The sequence below is a fragment of the Hyla sarda genome, unplaced genomic scaffold (assembly GCF_029499605.1).
Source record: "Hyla sarda isolate aHylSar1 unplaced genomic scaffold, aHylSar1.hap1 scaffold_1737, whole genome shotgun sequence".
Classification (NCBI taxonomy): domain Eukaryota; kingdom Metazoa; phylum Chordata; class Amphibia; order Anura; family Hylidae; genus Hyla; species Hyla sarda.
The window spans coordinates 9,702-27,956 of record NW_026608379.1 but is presented as its reverse complement, the minus strand read 5'-3'; the positions used below and the strand labels follow the sequence as shown (position 1 = coordinate 27,956).

The 18,255-nt window shown below is 43.8% G+C and overlaps 1 protein-coding gene across 2 annotated transcripts in view; it reads right to left on the bottom strand.

Annotated features, from left to right (window-relative positions):
- The window catches only part of LOC130312892 (arf-GAP with dual PH domain-containing protein 2-like), a 44,080-nt gene extending 26,271 nt beyond the window's left edge, over window positions 1-17,809 (bottom strand). Inside the window, exon 1 of one of the 2 annotated variants that reach the window (XM_056552613.1) lies at window positions 17,707-17,809. The gene's annotated coding sequence lies outside the window, so the exon portion shown is untranslated. Of the gene's footprint in view, window positions 1-3,410; window positions 5,206-17,706 lie in introns of those variants that run through there. The other variant, XM_056552611.1, reaches the window with a different exon arrangement.
- Between the last annotated feature and the right edge of the window lie 446 nt (window positions 17,810-18,255).

The following is an 18,255-nucleotide window of genomic DNA, read 5'->3' as shown; positions in this document are numbered from 1 at the left end:
TCCAGACTCTTCTATCCTCCCCCAGACTCTGTCCTCCTCCAGACCATTCTGTTTTTCTCATTCTCCAGACTCCTCTGTCCTTTGTTTTTATTGCTATTTAAATTAAACAAACAACAGAGCAGAATGGTGCGGTACAATAAAGTAACATATGGTTAGCTAGAATCATAGTAAACACCAGACACAAAATAATATGGAAGGAGCGGTCATCTCCTCATTCCTTCCAACCATGGCGCTTTGTCCAAGCTCAGCCTCCAGTGGGACAAGGGCAAAGTGTGGAACAGGTTAAATAACAACAAAACCCAATATCATTGAAGAAAGCTTGTCCCAATAAGGTGTCCTTCATCTAATGAGCAAGAAGGAAACCCTCATAGCCTTGACGTATGGTGACCCCCCCCCCCCCCCCCGCAGTTCACTTTTTAATGACCCCTGTATCCCCCCAACAATGATTATCTCTACTCCTTGTGAATATAAAGGGTCCATCTGGTCCTGGCTGAAGGTCAAGTTCTCTGGTGTTGTGACGATGCACGGACCTATCAGGGGGCTTGGACTTTCAGCCTAGCACATCTTATCTCAGGTAGATATTCCCAGTCAGCCTGTGTCACTCTGCACTCGCTCCTGGATTGTGTCTTGCGTTATGCTGTGTACTATGACTATCTGACTAGGTGACTTGACTACTCTTTTGTTTCCCCTTTTTTGTACTGCGGGCTCACGTGGTTTTATATTCAGCCTGTCTGAATCTGCTTTTTCTGATTGTTTGTCCTGTGTTCTGCCTGTTAACCCCTCTGTACAGTGTTTTATTGTTTTGGACCAAAGTTACGCCTGTCCACTTACTCTGTCATCTAGGAGGATAGTCAAGTAGGCAGGGCAAGTGGCTGAGCTCAGGGCTGCACCTATCCTTGTACTATCCAAGAGCGACTCCTCCACCCAATCCATTCTCATGTCCTAAAATGTTCTCCCAAAATAACTTACATGGCGGAGGGGTTGGGAGGAGACTTGTCCACGGGACCGTCCTATTACCAGCGGCTGCTGTGATATAGGATAACTTGCGGTTGGAGGAGGATAAATAAGTCCGCCTCCAGTCGCAGAAGTGTTCATTCCCATTCTCAGTTCCTTTTATGAGGGGAGCTATGAACCAAGACAAATTACCTATGACATTTCCATGAACCTCACTGAGGGCAGGTGGTCCCTTTTATGTCCTTCTCCCAGACCCCTCTGTTCTTCTCCCCCAGACCCCTCCTTCAGACTCTTCTGTCTTCCTCCCCCAGAGCCCTCTGTTTTCCTTATATCGTTCTCTGTTATCAGCCATGTCAGGAGGGGAGAGGTGACTGTAGGACAGGTGAATACAATCTATTGTTCTCTGTTATAAGTCATGTCAGGAGCGGAGAGGTGACTGTAGGACAGGTGAATATAATCTATTGTTCTCTGTTATCAGCCATGTCAGGAGGAGAGAGGTGACTGTAGGACAGGTGAATACAATCTATTGTTCTCTGTTATCAGCCATGTCAGGAGGGGAGGGGAGAGGTGACTGTAGGACAGGTGAATATATCTAATGTTCTCTGTTATCAGCCATGTCAGGAGAGGAAAGATGACTGTAGGACAGGTGAATACAATCTATTGTTCTCTGTTATCAGCCATGTCAGGAGGGGAGAGCTGACTGTAGGACAGGTGAATACAATCTATTGTTTGTTTACTGTTATCAGCCATGTCAGGAGAGGTGACTGTAGGACAGGTGAATATATCTATTGTTCTCTGTTATCAGTCATGTCAGGAGGGGAGAGGTGACTGTAGGACAGGTGAATATAGCTATTGTTCTCTGATATCAGTCATGTCAGGAGGGGAGAGGTGACTGTAGGACAGGTGAATATAGCTATTGTTCTCTGATATCAGCCATGTCAGGAGAGGAGAGGTGACTGTAGGACAGGTGAATATATCTATTGTTCTCTGTTATTAGCCATGTCAGGAGAGGAGAGGTGACTGTAGGAAAGGTGAATACAATCTATTGTTCTCTGTTATAAGTCATGTCAGGAGCGGAGAGGTGACTGTAGGACAGGTGAATATATATATATATATATTGTTCTCTGTTATCAGTCATGTCAGGAGAGGAGAGGTGACTGTAGGAAAGGTGAATACAATCTATTGTTCTCTGTTATCAGCCATGTCAGGAGAGGAGAGGTGACTGTAGGACAGGTGAATACAATCTATTGTTCTCTGTTATCAGCCATGTCAGGAGAGGAGAGGTGACTGTAGGACAGGTGAATATATCTATTGTTCTCTGTTATTAGCCATGTCAGGAGAGGAGAGGTGACTGTAGGAAAGGTGAATACAATCTATTGTTCTCTGTTATCAGCCATGTCAGGAGAGGATAGGTGACTGTAGGACAGGTGAATATATATCTATTGTTCTCTGTTATCAGTCATGTCAGGAGAGGAGAGGTGACTGTAGGACAGGTGAATATATCTATTGTTCTCTGTTATTAGCCATGTCAGGAGAGGAGAGGTGACTGTAGGACAGGTGAATATATATCTATTGTTCTCTGTTATCAGCCATGTCGGGAGAGGATAGGTGACTGTAGGACAGGTGAATATATATCTATTGTTCGCTGCCACCACCTGTAAATTTCAAGACGACAGGAAGCTACAATCTAATCTGGATATCCTACAATTCCCAAATATAATCTACTATCCCCAGTAGTTTAGTAAACAAGAAAAAGATTAATCCAAATATATAATGTAGCTGAACAGGTAAGTAAATTTAGAATTATAACTCTGCTCTCTTCAAGGACAATGTACGTCCGTTTTACCAGATATAAGGTGGGTCTTAATAAATGAATGAGTTATTATGAAAGAAAGGTACATATAAAAACAGATACTAACAAGACAAAGTTTTAGCACACAGAAAAGAAAAATAAATGGGGAAAAAACTAGAATCTTAAATTACAAAAGTTCTATTTCATGGGGTCTGGTAGAAAATGGCTTCTGGCAACCAAAATTAGATCTTGTCCCCCATGCAAGCGCTCCCCTAGGTCTGAAGTTTTATACCTTGCTGTGGACAGGTGACACCGCTAGGTTCAGCCCTTGGGTTGGAATATGTCTACCCTATTTTCTAGTCATACCTTTATGCCCAAGAAATACCTCCATCTTCCATCATGGGCCAGGCACCCACATCATTTTCTTATATTTGGGTTCGCCATCAAATCCTTTTTCTAGGGGTACCAGACATGACCCCCTTATTATGCAAGATTTACCCAGTGGGTACAGTTTTCATACACAAGGGTCGTGTGAGGACTCATTTTAAAGGTATTATAATGGAGAATCCAACCGTATAGGATAAGGGCTGTGGCCATACCTCCCTGACCCCTATATTTAATAATTGGAAGATATGGCATTTTCACAAGGGGCTACTTCCCATACCTCTCTCCTCTATTGACACCAGATCCTGGAGACTGTTCGGCTGGTGAAGGTGTCACATTTACCATGTAGGCAAACAGTGTCTGCTGTATGCAATAGCTCAGACTGTCATCTCCTGGTATTTTGATCAAAGGGATGGATTCTTTTGGGATGCTAAACTTACATAGATAAGGGTAATGGAATTATAAGTTGTACATACAGATGGACATTATACAGGACATATATCACAAGTAATGACAAACAATCACAATGCAACATGGATAGATATTTGAGGCTTTGTATATGACAAATACAATCTATTGTTCTCTTCTATTAGCTATTTTCTGCATCTACAGTGACATCAGTGGTTGCTGGGTGCATTGTTGCGGTAGTGGGTCATGTGATCAGAGTTGTTTTCCAGGTTTCAGCTACATTCAGACCTTCCAGTTATGGCCTCATAATAGGCCTTCATCTATTGGGGTCACAGGAAGGTGGCCCCAATAGATGAAACCAAAGTCCAATGTTGCGGTTATATCAGAGATTTTGCTGTGATTCCTTAAGAACTGTGGTAAGTTGCAGCACTCTGTCGTGGCCACGATGTGTGAACACAGCCTGGATATCACAGGAAGAGGCCATGTTGATTGTAACGTAGATGTGCGGCAGATGGAACCAATTCTATGGAGAAGTCTTAATGAAATAGGAGATGTGAAAGTGTCGGTCAGCAGGATGTGGTCCGCAGCGCGTCGGATGCCACTTCCTGCAGGCGAACAACGGGAAAAGTTTTGGGGAAGCAGAAACTTGTGGTAGGAAATTGCCCCAATTCTTCTACAAAACGGCTGGATTTCCAAGAACTCAGGACACAATATTCTTATAGGGAAAACATTTAACTCTAATCTAATCCAGAGCACACAAAGACCACTTGGAACCCTCCATGTCATGTAGAATACATTCATCAATCCTAGACCATCCAGAAAATAATCCTTTAATCTAGAACCAACACAATGTCCTGACCCTCTAATCCAGAGCATGCAATGACCATGTGAAATTCTCCATATCATGTAGAAGACATTCATTGATCCTAAACCATCCAGACAACAATCCTCTAATCTAGAACCAACACAATTTCCTGACCCTCTAATCCAAAGCATGCAATGAACAAATGTAACTCTCCATATCATGTAGAAGACAGCTGTCAATCTTAGACCATTCAGAAAACAATCCTCAAATCTATAACCAATACAATGTCCTGACATTCTTATCCAAAGCACACAATAACTTCATATAATGTAGGACAAATTCATCAATCATAGACCATCCAGGACATAAAACAATAATCTCTATTCTACAACCAACACAATGTCCTGGTCCTCTAATCCAAAGCACACAACGACCGAGGCAGAACCCACCCCCCTTATAATCAAGTAAATAACACAGGATGCTCTAACCTAGAACATCCTAGCCCTAATCTTATAACCTCTAATCTACAAGTAACGCAATGAGGGACCTAGCACATTGGGACATAGGGGCAGATTTATTAAAACCTTTGCAGAAGAAAAGTGGAGCAGTTTCCATAGAAACCAATCAGATCGATCCTTTTTATTTTTCAGAGGTCTTCTCTTCTGCACAGGTTTTAATAAATATCCACCTTAATCCTTTATCCGAGAACCAACAGAATGTTTTAACCCTCTAATTCTGAGCACATACAGGCCAAGATAGACCCCCACCCCCAATTATCTAGATTAGAGGGTTTTGTCCTGATTATTCTATGTCCTGGGTCATAACAGGAGGCCATGGTGAAGGGTGAAATATAAATGGAGGGACAATTATTTTGGGTATTTCATTACCTATAAATACACTGCAAACAGAAAGACCGCCATTTGTTATTTCTGGAACTGAGGAGAAAAACTGAGAAAAAAAGCAGAGGAGAAGAAGAGATAAGAAGACCTGAGGAGAAGAGCAGAGGAGAAGAAGAGACTAGAAGAAAACCGGAGGAGAAAAACAGAGGAGAAGAAGAGACAAGAAGAATATCTGAGGAGAAGTGAAGAAGAGCAGACCTGAGAAGAAAAGATCTGAGGAGATGAACTATAGACAAGAGCAGAAAAGAAGACTTGAGAAGAAGAGCAGACAAAGAAGAGCAGAGGAGAAGAGCAGACAAAGAAGAGCAGAGGAGAAGAGAAGACCCAAGGAGACGAGCAGAGAAGGGCAGACAAAGAAGGGCCGAAGAGAAGAGCAGAGGAGAAGAACAGAAAAGAACCGAGGAGAAGCGCAGAAAAGAAGACCTGAGGAGAAGAGCAGAAAAGAAGACCCGAGGAAAAGAGCAGAAAAGACCCGAGGAGAAGAGCAGAGAAGACCCGAGGAGAAGTGCAGAAAATGAGACCAGAGGAGAAGGGCAGACGAAGAAGACCCGAAGAACAGAAAAGAAGACTTTAGGAGAAGAGAAGAAGACCTGAGAAGAGCAGAAAATAAGACCCGAGGAGAAAAGCAGACAAAGAAGATCCGAAGAGAAGAGCAGAAAAGACCCAAGGAGAAGAGCAGTGAAGAGAAGACCTGAGGAGAAGAGAAGACCTGAGGAGAAGAGCAGACAAAGAAGACCCGAAGAGAAGAAAAGAAGACTTGAGGAGAAGAGCAGACAAAGTGCAGAGGAGAAGAGCAGAGGAGAAGAGAAGACCCGAGGAGAAGAGCAGAAAAGCAGACCTGAGGAGAAGAGCAGATAAAGAAGACCTGAGGAGAAGAGCAGAAAAGAGAAGACCTGAGAAGAACAGAAAATAAGATGTGAGAAGAGCAGAAAAGAAGACCTGAGGAGAAGAGCAGAAAAGAGAAGACCTGAGAAGAACAGAAAAGATGTGAGGAGAAGAGCAGAAAAGACCCAAGGAGAAGAGCAGTGAAGAGAAGACCTGAGGAGAAGAGCAGAAAAGAAAACCCGAGGAGAAGAGAAGACCAGAGGAGAAGAGCAGAAAAGAATACCTGAGGAGAAGAGCAGACAAAGAAGACCCAAAGAGAAGAGCAGAAACGACCCAAAGAGAAGAGCAGATAAGAGAAGACCTGAAGAGAAGAGCAGAAAAGAAGCCCCGAGGAGAAGAGCAGACAAGACCCGAAGAGAAGAGCAGAAAAGAAGACTTGAGGAGAAGAGATGAGAAGACCCAAGGAGAAGAGCAGAAACGACCCAAGGAGAAGAGCAGATAAGAGAAGACCTGAGCAGAAGAGAAGACCTGAGAAGAAGAGCAGACAAGGAAGACCCGAAGAGAAGAGCAGAAAAGAAGACTTGAGGAGAAGAGCAGAAAAGAAGACCCGAGGAGAAGAGATTAGAAGACCCATGGAGAAGATCCGAAAAGAAGACCCGAGGAGAAGAGCAGAGAAGACCTGAGGAGAAGAGCAAAGAAGACCCGAGGAGAAGAGCAGATAAGGAAGTCCTGAAGAGAAGAGCAGAAAAGAAGACTTGAGGAGAAGAGCAGACAAAGAAGAGCAAAAAAGAAGAGAAGAAGAGCAGAAAAGAAGACCCGAGGAGAAGTGATGAGAAGACCCAAGGAGAAGAGAAGACTCAAGGAGAAGAGCAGAGAAGACCTGAAGAGAAGAGCAGAAAAGAAGCCCCGAGGAGAAGAGCAGACAAGACCCGAAGAGAAGAGTAGAAAAGAAGATTTGAGGAGAAGAGCAGACAATGAAGAGCAGAGGAGAAGAGCAGAAGAGAAGGAGAAGAGCAGAAAAGAAGACCCGAGGAGAAGAGATGAGAAGACCCAAGGAGAAGAGCAGAAACGACCCAAGGAGAAGAGCAGATAAGAGAAGACCTGAGGAGAAGAGAAGAGAAGACCTGAGGAGAAGAGCAGACAAAGAAGAGCAAAGGAGAAGAGCAGAAAAGAAGAGTAGAGGAGAAGAGATGAGAAGAGCAGAAAAGAAGACCTGAGGAGAAGAGCTGATAAAGAAGACCTGAGGAGAAGAGCAGAAAAGAGAAGACCTGAGAAGAACAGAAAAGAAGACGTGAGGAGAAGAGCAGAAAAGAAGACCTGAGGAGAAGAGCAGAAAAGAAGACATGAGGAGAAGAGCAGAAAAGACCTGAGGAGAAGTGCAGAAAATAAGACCCGAGCAGAAAAGAAGACCCGAAGAGAAGAACAGAAAAGACCCAAGGAGAAGAGCAGTAAAGAGAAGACCTGAGGAGAAGAGCAGACAAAGAAGAGCAGAGGAGAAAAGAAGAGTAGAGGAGAAGAGATGAGAAGACCCGAGGAGAAGAGCAGAAAAGAAGACCTGAGGAGAAGAGCTGATAAAGAAGACCTGAGAAGAGCAGAAAAGAGAAGACCTGAGAATAACCGAAAAGAAGATGTGAGGAGAAGAACAGAAAAGAAGATCCGAGGAGAAGAGCAGATAAAGAAGACCCGAAGAGAAGAGCAGATAAAGAAAACCTGAGAAGAACAGAAAAGATGTGAGGAGAAGAGCAGAAAAGACCCAAGGAGAAGAGCAGAAAAGAAGACCTGAGGAGAAGAGCCAAAAAGAAAACCCGAGGAGAAGACCAGAGGAGAAGAGCAGAAAAGAATATCTGAGGAGAAGAGCAGACAAAGAAGACCCGAAGAGAAGAGCAGAAACGACCCAAGGAGAAGAGCAGATAAGAGAATACCTGAGGAGAAGAGCAGAAAAGAAGACCCGAGGAGAAGAGCAGACAAGGAAGACCCGAAGAGAAGAGGAGAAGACCCGAGAAGAAGAGCAGATAAGGAAGACCTGAAGAGAAGAGCAGAAAAGAAGACTTGAGGAGAAGAGCAGACAAAGAAGAGCAGAAAAGAAAAGAAGAAGAGCAGAAAAGAAGACTTGAGGAGAAGAGCAGAAAAGAAGACTTGAGGAGAAGAGCAGAAAAGAAGACTTGAGGAGAAGAGCAGAAAAGAAGACTTGAGGAGAAGAGCAGAAAAGAAGACTTGAGGAGAAGAGCAGAAAAGAAGACTTGAGGAGAGGAGAAGAGATGAGAAGATCCAAGGAGAAGAGCAGAGATGAGAAGACCCGAGGAGAAGAACAGAAAAGATATGAGGAGAAGAGCAGAATAGAAGACCCGAGGAGAAGAGCAGAAAAGAAGACCCGACGAGAAGAGCAGATAAAGAAGACCTGAGGAGAAGAGCAGAAAAGAGAAGAAGAGCAGAAAAGACCCAAGGAGAAGAGCAGTGAAGAGAAGACCTGAGGAGAAGAGCAGAAAAGACCCAAGGAGAAGAGCAGTGAAGAGAAGACCTGAGGAGAAGAGCAGTAAAGAATACCTGAGGAGAAGAGCAGATAAGAGAAGACCTGAGAAAAGAGAAGAAGAGCAGAAAAGACCCAAGGAGAAGAGCAGTGAAGAGAAGACCCGAAGAGAAGAGCAAAAACGACCCAAGGAGAAGAGCAGATAAGAGAAGACCTGAGGAGAAGAGCAGAAAAGAAGACTTGAGAAGCGCAGAAAAGAAGACCCGAGGAGAAGAGCAGACAAGGAAGACCCGAAGAGAAGAGCAGAAAAGAAGACTTCAGGAGAAGAGCAGACAATGAAGAGCAGAGGAGAAGAGAAGGAGAAGAGCAGAAAAGAAGACCCGAGGTGAAGAGATGAGAAGACCCAAGGAGAAGAGCAGTAGAGAAGACCCGAGGAGAAGAGCAGAAAAGACGACCCGTGGAGAAGAGCAGAAAAGACGACCCGTGGAGAAGAGCAGAAAAGAAGACCCGAGGAGAAGAGCAGATAAGGAAGTCTTGAAGAAATGAGCAGAAAAGAAGACTTGAGGAGAAGAGCAGTCAAAGAAGAGCAGAAAAGAAGAGAAGGAGAAGAGCAGAAAAGAAGACCCGAGGAGAAGTGATGAGAATACCCAAGGAGAAGAGCAGAGAAGACCTGAGGAGAAGAGCAGAAAAGAAGAACCGAGGAGAAGAGCAGAAAAGAAGAACTGAGGAGAAGAGCAGAAAAGAAGACCTGAGGAGAAGAGCAGAAAAGAAGAACAGAGGAGAAGAGATGAGAAGACCCAAGGAGAAGAGCAGAGAAGGGAAGACCCGAGGAGAAGAGCAGAAAAGACCTGAGGAGAAGTGCAGAAAATAAGACCCGAGGAGAAGAGCAGAAAAGAAGACTTGAGGAGAAGAGAAGAAGACCTGAGAAGAGCAGAAAATAAGACCAGAGGAGAAAAGCAGACAAAGAAGACCCGAAGAGCAGAAAAGACCCAAGGAGAAGAGCAGTGAAGAGAAGACCTGAGGAGAAGAGAAGACCTGAGGAGAAGAGCAGAAAAGAAGACCTGAGGAGAAGAGCAGAAAAGAAGACCAGAGGTGAATAGCAGAGGAGAAGAGATGAGAAGACCCAAGGAGAAGAGCAGAGAAGAGAAGACCTGAGGAGAAAAGCAGAAAAGAAGACCAGAGGTGAATAGCAGAGGAGAAGAGATGAGAAGACCCAAGGAGAAGAGCAGAGAAGAGAAGACCTGAGGAGAAAAGCAGAAAAGAAGACCCGAGGAGAAGGGCAGACAAAGAAGGCCCAAAGAAAAGAGCAGAGGAGAAGAGCAGAAAAGAAGACTCAAGGAGAAGAGCAGAAAAGAGAAGACTTGAGAAGAACAGAAAAGAAGACGTGAGGAGAAGAGCAGAAAAGAAGACCTGAGGAGAAGAGCAGAAAAGAAGATCCGAGGAGAAGAGCAGAAAAGACCTGAGGAGAAGTGCAGAAAATGAGACCCGAGGAGAAGAGCAGAAAAGACCCAAGGAGAAGAGCAGTGAAGAGAAGACCTGAGGAGAAGAGCAGAGAAGAGAAGACCTGAGGAGAAGAGTAGAGGAGAAGAGCTGATAAAGAAGACCTGATGAGAAGAGCAGAAAAGAGAAGACCTGAGAAGAACAGAAAAGATATGAGGAGAAGAGCAGAAAAGAGCAAAGGAGAAGAGCATTGAAGAGAAGACCTGAGGAGAAGAGCAGAAAAGAAAACCCGAGAAGAGAAGACCAGAGGAGAAGAGCAGAAAAGAAGACCTGAGGAGAAGAGCCAAAAAGAAAACCCGAGGAGAAGACCAGAGGAGAAGAGCAGAAAAGAATATCTGAGGAGAAGAGCAGACAAAGAAGACCCGAAGAGAAGAGCAGAAACGACCCAAGGAGAAGAGCAGATAAGAGAATACCTGAGGAGAAGAGCAGAAAAGAAGACCCGAGGAGAAGAGCAGACAAGGAAGACCCGAAGAGAAGAGGAGAAGACCCGAGAAGAAGAGCAGATAAGGAAGACCTGAAGAGAAGAGCAGAAAAGAAGACTTGAGGAGAAGAGCAGACAAAGAAGAGCAGAAAAGAAAAGAAGAAGAGCAGAAAAGAAGACTTGAGGAGAAGAGCAGAAAAGAAGACTTGAGGAGAAGAGCAGAAAAGAAGACTTGAGGAGAAGAGCAGAGAAGAAGACCTGAGGAGAAGAGATGAGAAGATCCAAGGAGAAGAGCAGAGATGAGAAGACCCGAGGAGAAGAGCAGAAAAGACCCGAGGAGAAGAGCAGAAAAGACCCGCGGAGGAGAGCAGAAAAGACCCACGGAGGAGAGCAGAAAAGACCCGCGGAGGAGAGCAGAAAAGACCCGCGGAGGAGAGCAGAAAAGACCCGCGGAGGAGAGCAGAAAAGACCCGAGGAGGAGAGCAGAAAAGACCCGAGGAGGAGAGCAGAAAAGACCCGAGGAGGAGAGCAGAAAAGACCCGAGGAGGAGAGCAGAAAAGACCCGAGGAGAAGAGCAGAGAAGAGAAGACCTGAGGGAGAAGAGCAGAGAAGAGAAGACCTCAGTAGAAGAACTATAGGGAAGAGCAGAGGATTTTGTGCTGTAAAGGTGGACGCACTGTGTAGGTCACATATCACGTATAATAACACAACACTAGGCCGATCACTCTTGGTTAATGAGTTAGGACAATGCGTTGAGTCTGTATTAGACAATTATGTTCTAGATTTGAGGGACTGGTGTATGATATTATAAGTCTTAGAACATTCAGGACATATTCATCTAATCCAGAATCAACACCACGCCCAAATCCTCTAATCCAGACCAAACAACAACCATGGCAGAACCTCCTTATGATCTCCCCCTCATCCTGTTCTACAACTGGTACAATGTCCTGACTGTCTAATATAGAACATAAACACCAAGAACCCCCTGAATACAGGACATACACTATGCCTGAAAGTATACCCCCTAATCCAGAACCCAATCTCAGTGATACAGCCGACTAAGGCTGGGTTCACACTACGTTTTCTCCCATACGGGAGCGCATACGGCAGGGGGGAGCTAAAACCTCGCGCTCCCGTATGTCACCGTATGCGCTCCCGTATGTCATTCATTTCAATGAGCCGGCCGGAGTGAAACGTTCGGTCCGGTCGGCTCATTTTTGCGCCGTATGCGCTTTTACAACCGGACCTAAAACTGTGGTCAACCACGGTTTTAGGTCCGGTTGTAAAAGCGCATACGGCGCAAAAATGAGCCGACCGGACCGAACGTTTCACTCCGGCCAGCTCATTGAAATGAATGACATACGGGAGCGCATACGGTGACATACGGGAGCGCGAGGTTTTAGCTCCCCCTGCCGTATGCGCTCCCGTATGGGAGAAAACGTAGTGTGAATCCAGCCTAATGCAGAGCACCTGTTAGTCTAGAACCTGGCGTCCAGCACTTTGTCTAATTACAACCCCCGGTGAGGCTGCCCCTTCTGGGGTGATATATAATGGGTGCCCCTACACCTGACATCCCATCTATTCTAGAATGACTGAGACGTCCACTTTTTTCTCTGCGCAACAGCCGATAAGGGCGCATTCACTTTGCGTTATAGCTGTCCTATTACCATATACATTGTGTTATAGCTGTCCTATTACCGTATACATTGTGTTATAGCTGTTCTATTACCATATACATTGTGTTATAGCTGTCCTATTACTGTATACATTGTGTTATAGCTGTCCTATTACCATATACATTGTGTTATAGCTGTCCTATTACCATATACATTGTATTATAGCTGTCCTATTACCATATATATTGTATAGGTAAAGGCATGTACAGTCATGGCCGTAAATATTGGTACTCCTTACATTTTTCAAGAAAATGAAGTATTTCTCACAGAAAACACATGTTTTGCTATACACATTGTCATGATCCGGACTGGTATGCGGAGAGGACACTGGAGGTGGATCCTCTGTGTCACTGAGGTGATGGCGTGGGCCGTACCAGGGGAACGGAATCTAAGGGGTTACTGGTTTTCACCAGAGCCCGCCGCAAAGCGGGATGGACTTGCAGCAGCAGGTAACCACTTCCACCCGATAGCGACTCAACCTCACTGACAGCTGAGACAGGCGCGGTACACAAGGACAAGGCAAGAGCAAGGTCGGACATAGCAGAAGGTCTGGGCAGGCAGCAATGGTTCGTAGTCAGGGGCAACAGCAAGGGTCTGGATACACAGGCTTGGGATACACAAAACGCTTTCTCAGGGCACTAGGGCAACAAGATCCGGCAAGGAAAGGAAGGGGAAGTGGGTTTTTATATGTTTAGAACTGATTGGGCCAGGCACCAATTAGTGGTGCACTGGCCCTTTAAATTTCATAGAGCCGGCGTGCCCTAGAGAGTGGGGCCGTGCGCGCCGGGAGGGCAGTGAAGGAGGATGTGGTGGGTGAGAGACACGGGGCGCGATCCGAAAGCGGGCACGTCCCGTACCTCGGATCGCGTCCCCTCCGGGAACATATAAGCAGCGCTCCGGGGAAGCAGCGGGGCCCGGAGCGCTCGGCGTGACACACATGTTTATTCCCCAAAAAGGGAGGGAAAAAAAAGCAAATTGGACATAATGTCACCACAGTCCAAAAATGGGTTGGACCAAATTATTGGCACCCTCTCAAAATTGTGGATAAATAAGATTGTTTCAAGCATGTGATGTTCCTTTAAACTCACCTGGGACAAGTAACAGTTGTGGGCAATATAAAAATCACACCTGAAAGCAGATAAACAGGAGAGAAGTTCACTTAGTCTTTGCAATGTGTGTCTGTCACACTAAGCATGGACAACAGAAAGAGGAGAAGAGAACTGTCTGAGGACTTGAGAACCAAAATTGTGGAAAAATATCAACAATCTCAAGGTTACAAGTCCATCTCCAGAGATCTAGATTTGTCTTTGTCCACAGTGCGCAACATTATCAAGAAGTTTACAACCAATGGCACTGTAGATAATCTCCCTGGGTGTGGACAGAAGAGAAACTGATGAAAGTGGTGTCACCGCAGGATAGTCCGGATGGTGGATAATCAGCCCCAAACAAGTTCCAAAGATATCCAAGCTGTCCTGCAGGCTCAGGGAGCATCAGTGTCAGCGCGAACTATCCGGCGACATTTAAATGAAATGAAACGTTATGGAGGAGACCCAGGAGGACCCCACTATGGAGGAGACCCAGGAGGACCCCACTATGGAGTAGACCCAGGAGGACCCCCACTATGAAGTAGACCCAGGAGGACCCCCACTATGGAGGAGACCCAGAAGGACCCCACTATGGAGGAGACCCAGGAGGACCCCACTATGGCAGGAGACCCAGGAGGACACCACTATGGAGGAGACCCAGGGGGACCCCACTATGGAGGAGACCCAGGAGGACCCCACTGCTGACAGAGACATAAAAAAGCAAGACTACATTTGACCAAAATGAACTTGAGTAACCAAAATCCTTCTGGGAAAACGTCTTGTGGACAGATGAGACCAAGATAGATCTTTTTGGTAAAGCGCATCATTCTACGGTTTACCGAAAACGGAATGAGGCCTACAAAGAAAAGAACACAGTACCTACAGTGACATATGGTGGAGGTCAGTGATGTTTTGGGTTGTTTTGCTGCCTCTGGCACTGGGGGCCTTGAATGTGTACAAGACATCATGAAATCTGAGGATTACCAATGGATTTTGGGTCGCACTGTACAGCCCAGTGTCACAAAGCTGGGTTTGTGTCCGGGATCTTGGGCTTCCAGCAGAACAATGACCCCAAACATACATCAAAAAGCCCCAGAAATGGATGACAACAAAGCGCTGGAGAGTTCTGAAGTGTCAGCAATGAGTCCAGATCTAAATCCCATTGATCACCTGTGGAGAGATCTTATAATTACTGTTGGGAAAAGGTGCCGTCCAATAAGAGACCGGGAGCAGTTTGTAAAGGAAGAGTGGTCCAACATCCCGGCTGAGAGGTGTAAGAAGCTTATTGATGGTTATAGGAAGAGTGGTCCAACATTCCGGCTGAGAGGTGTAAGAAGCTTATTGATGCCTATAGGAAGAGTGGTCCAACATTCTGGCTGAGAGGCAAAAGAAGCCTATTGATGCTTATAGGAAGACACTGATCTCACTTATTTTTTCCAAAGGGTGTGGAACCAAATATTAATTTAAGTGGCCAATAATTTTGTCCAGCTCCTTTTGGAGTTTGGTGACATTATGTCCAATTTGCTTTTTTTCCTCCTTTTCTGGTTTAGTTCCAATACACACAAAGGGAATCAACATGTGTTACTGCAATATATATATATATATATATATATACATATATACAGAGGAGAGGAGATATATATATATATATATATACAGAGGAGAGGAGATCTATATATATATACAGAGGAGAGGAGATATATATATATATATACACAGAGGAGAGGAGATCTATATATATATATATACAGAGGAGAGGAGATCTATATATATATATACAGAGGAGAGGAGATCTATATATATATATATACAGAGGAGAGGAGATCTATATATATATATATATATATATACAGAGGAGAGGAGATCTATATATATATATATACAGAGGAGAGGAGATCTATATATATATATATACACAGAGGAGAGGAGATCTATATATATATATATACAGAGGAGAGGAGATCTATATATATATATATACAGAGGAGAGGAGATCTATATATATATATATACAGAGGAGAGGAGATCTATATATATATATATATATATATATACAGAGGAGAGGAGATCTATATATATATATATATACAGAGGAGATCTATATATATATATATACAGAGGAGAGGAGATCTATATATATATATATATATACAGAGGAGAGGAGATCTATATATATATATATATATATATACAGAGGAGAGGAGATCTATATATATATATATATATATATATATACAGAGGAGAGGAGATCTATATATATATATATATACAGAGGAGAGGAGATCTATATATATATATATATATATATATACAGAGGAGAGGAGATCTATATATATATATATATATATATATATACAGAGGAGAGGAGATCTATATATATATATATAAATATATATATACACAAAGGGAATAAACATGTGTATAGGAAAACCTGTGTTACTGCAATATATATATACATACAGAGGAGAGGAGATCTATATATATATATATATATATATATACAGAGGAGAGGAGATCTCTATATATATATATATACAGAGGAGAGGAGATCTCTATATATATATATATATACAGAGGAGAGGAGATAGATATATATATATATATATATACAGAGGAGAGGAGATCTATATATATATATATATATACAGAGGAGAGGATCTATATATATATATATATATACAGAGGAGAGGAGATCTATATATATATATATACAGAGGAGAGGAGATCTATATATATATATATATACAGAGGAGAGGAGATCTATATATATATATACAGAGGAGAGGAGATCTATATATATATATATATATATATACAGAGGAGAGGAGATCTATATATATATATATACAGAGGAGAGGAGATCTATATATATATATATATACAGAGGAGAGGAGATCTATATATATATATATACAGAGGAGAGGAGATCTATATATATATATATACAGAGGAGAGGAGATCTATATATATATATATACAGAGGAGAGGAGATCTATATATATATATATATATATACAGAGGAGATCTATATATATATATATATATACAGAGGAGATCTATATATATACAGAGGAGATCTATATATATATATATACAGAGGAGAGGAGATCTATATATATATATATACAGAGGAGAGGAGATCTATATATATATATATATATATATATATATATATACAGAGGAGAGGAGATCTATATATATATATATACAGAGGAGAGGAGATCTATATATATATATATATATACAGAGGAGAGGAGATCTATATATATATACAGAGGAGAGGAGATCTATATATATATATATAAATATATATATACACAAAGGGAATAAACATGTGTATAGGAAAACCTGTGTTACTGCAATATATATATACACAGAGGAGAGGAGATCTATATATATATATATATATATATATATATATATACAGAGGAGAGGAGATCTATATATATATAAATATATATATACACAAAGGGAATAAACATGTGTATAGGAAAACCTGTGTTACTGCAATATATATATACATACAGAGGAGAGGAGATCTATATATATATATATATATATATATATATATATATACAGAGGAGAGGAGATCTCTATATATATATATATATATATATATATATATATACAGAGGAGAGGAGATCTATATATATATATATATATATATATACAGAGGAGAGGAGATATATATATATATATACAGAGGAGAGGAGATCTACCGTATATACTCGAGTATAAGCCGACCCGAGTATAAGCCGAGACCCCTAATTTCAACCCAAAATCCCAGGAAAAGTTATTGACTCGAGTATAAGCCTAGGGTGGGAAATACCTCATCCCCCCCTGTCATCATCCAGACCCATCATTAACATCCTCATCATCCCCTTGTCATCATCCCACACATCCCCTTATCATCCCACACATCCCCCCTTCATCACCCCCTTGTCATCATCCCACACATCCCCTTATCCCACACATCCCCCCTTCATCATCCCCTTGTCATCATCCCACACATCCCCCCTTCATCATCCCCTTGTCATCATCCCACACATCCCCTTATCATCCCACACATCCCCCCTTCATCATCCCCTTGTAATCATCCCACACCCCCCCCCCCCTTCATCATCCCCACCCCCCTTCATCATCCTCTTCTCATCATTCGCCCTCAGTGGTCTTCAACCTGCGGACCTCCAGAGGTTTCAAAACTACAACTCCCAGCAAGCCCGGGCAGCCATCGGCTGTCCGGGCTTGCTGGGAGTTGTAGTTTTGAAACCTCCGGAGGTCCGCAGGTTGAAGACCACTGCGGCCTTCAACATGCGGACCTCCAAGGTTTCAAAACTACAACTCCCAGCAAGCCCGGGCAGCCATCGGCTGTCCGGGCTTGCTGGGAGTTGTAGTTTTGAAACCTCCGGAGGTCCGCAGGTTGAAGACCACTGCGGCCTTCAACATCATCCAGCCCCCTCTCACCCCCTTTAGTTCTGAGTACTCACCTCCGCTCGGCGCTGGTCCGGTCCTGCAGGGCTGTCCGGTAAGGAGGTGGTCCGGTGAGGAGGTGGTCCGGGCTGCTATCTTCACCGGGGGCGCCTCTTCTCCGCGCTTCCGGCCCGGAATAGAGCCGTTGCCTAGACAACGACGCATCTGCGTCGTTGTCAAGGCAACGTGACTATTCTGAGGCCGGGCCCGAAGCGCTTAGAAGAGGCCTCCCCGGTGAAGATAGCAGCCCGGACCACCTCCTCACCGGACCACCTCCTTACCGGACAGCCCTGCAGGACCGGACCAGCGCCGAGCGGAGGTGAGTACTCAGAACTAAAGGGGGTGAGAGGGGGCTGGATGATGTTGAAGGCCGCAGTGGTCTTCAACCTGCGGACCTCCGGAGGTTTCAAAACTACAACTCCCAGCAAGCCCGGACAGCCGATGGCTGCCCTGGCTTGCTGGGAGTTGTAGTTTTGAAACCTCTGGAAGTCCGCAGGTTGAAGACCACTGCGGGTGGGGGGAGTTCACTCGAGTATAAGCCGAGGGGGGTGTTTTCAGCACGAAAA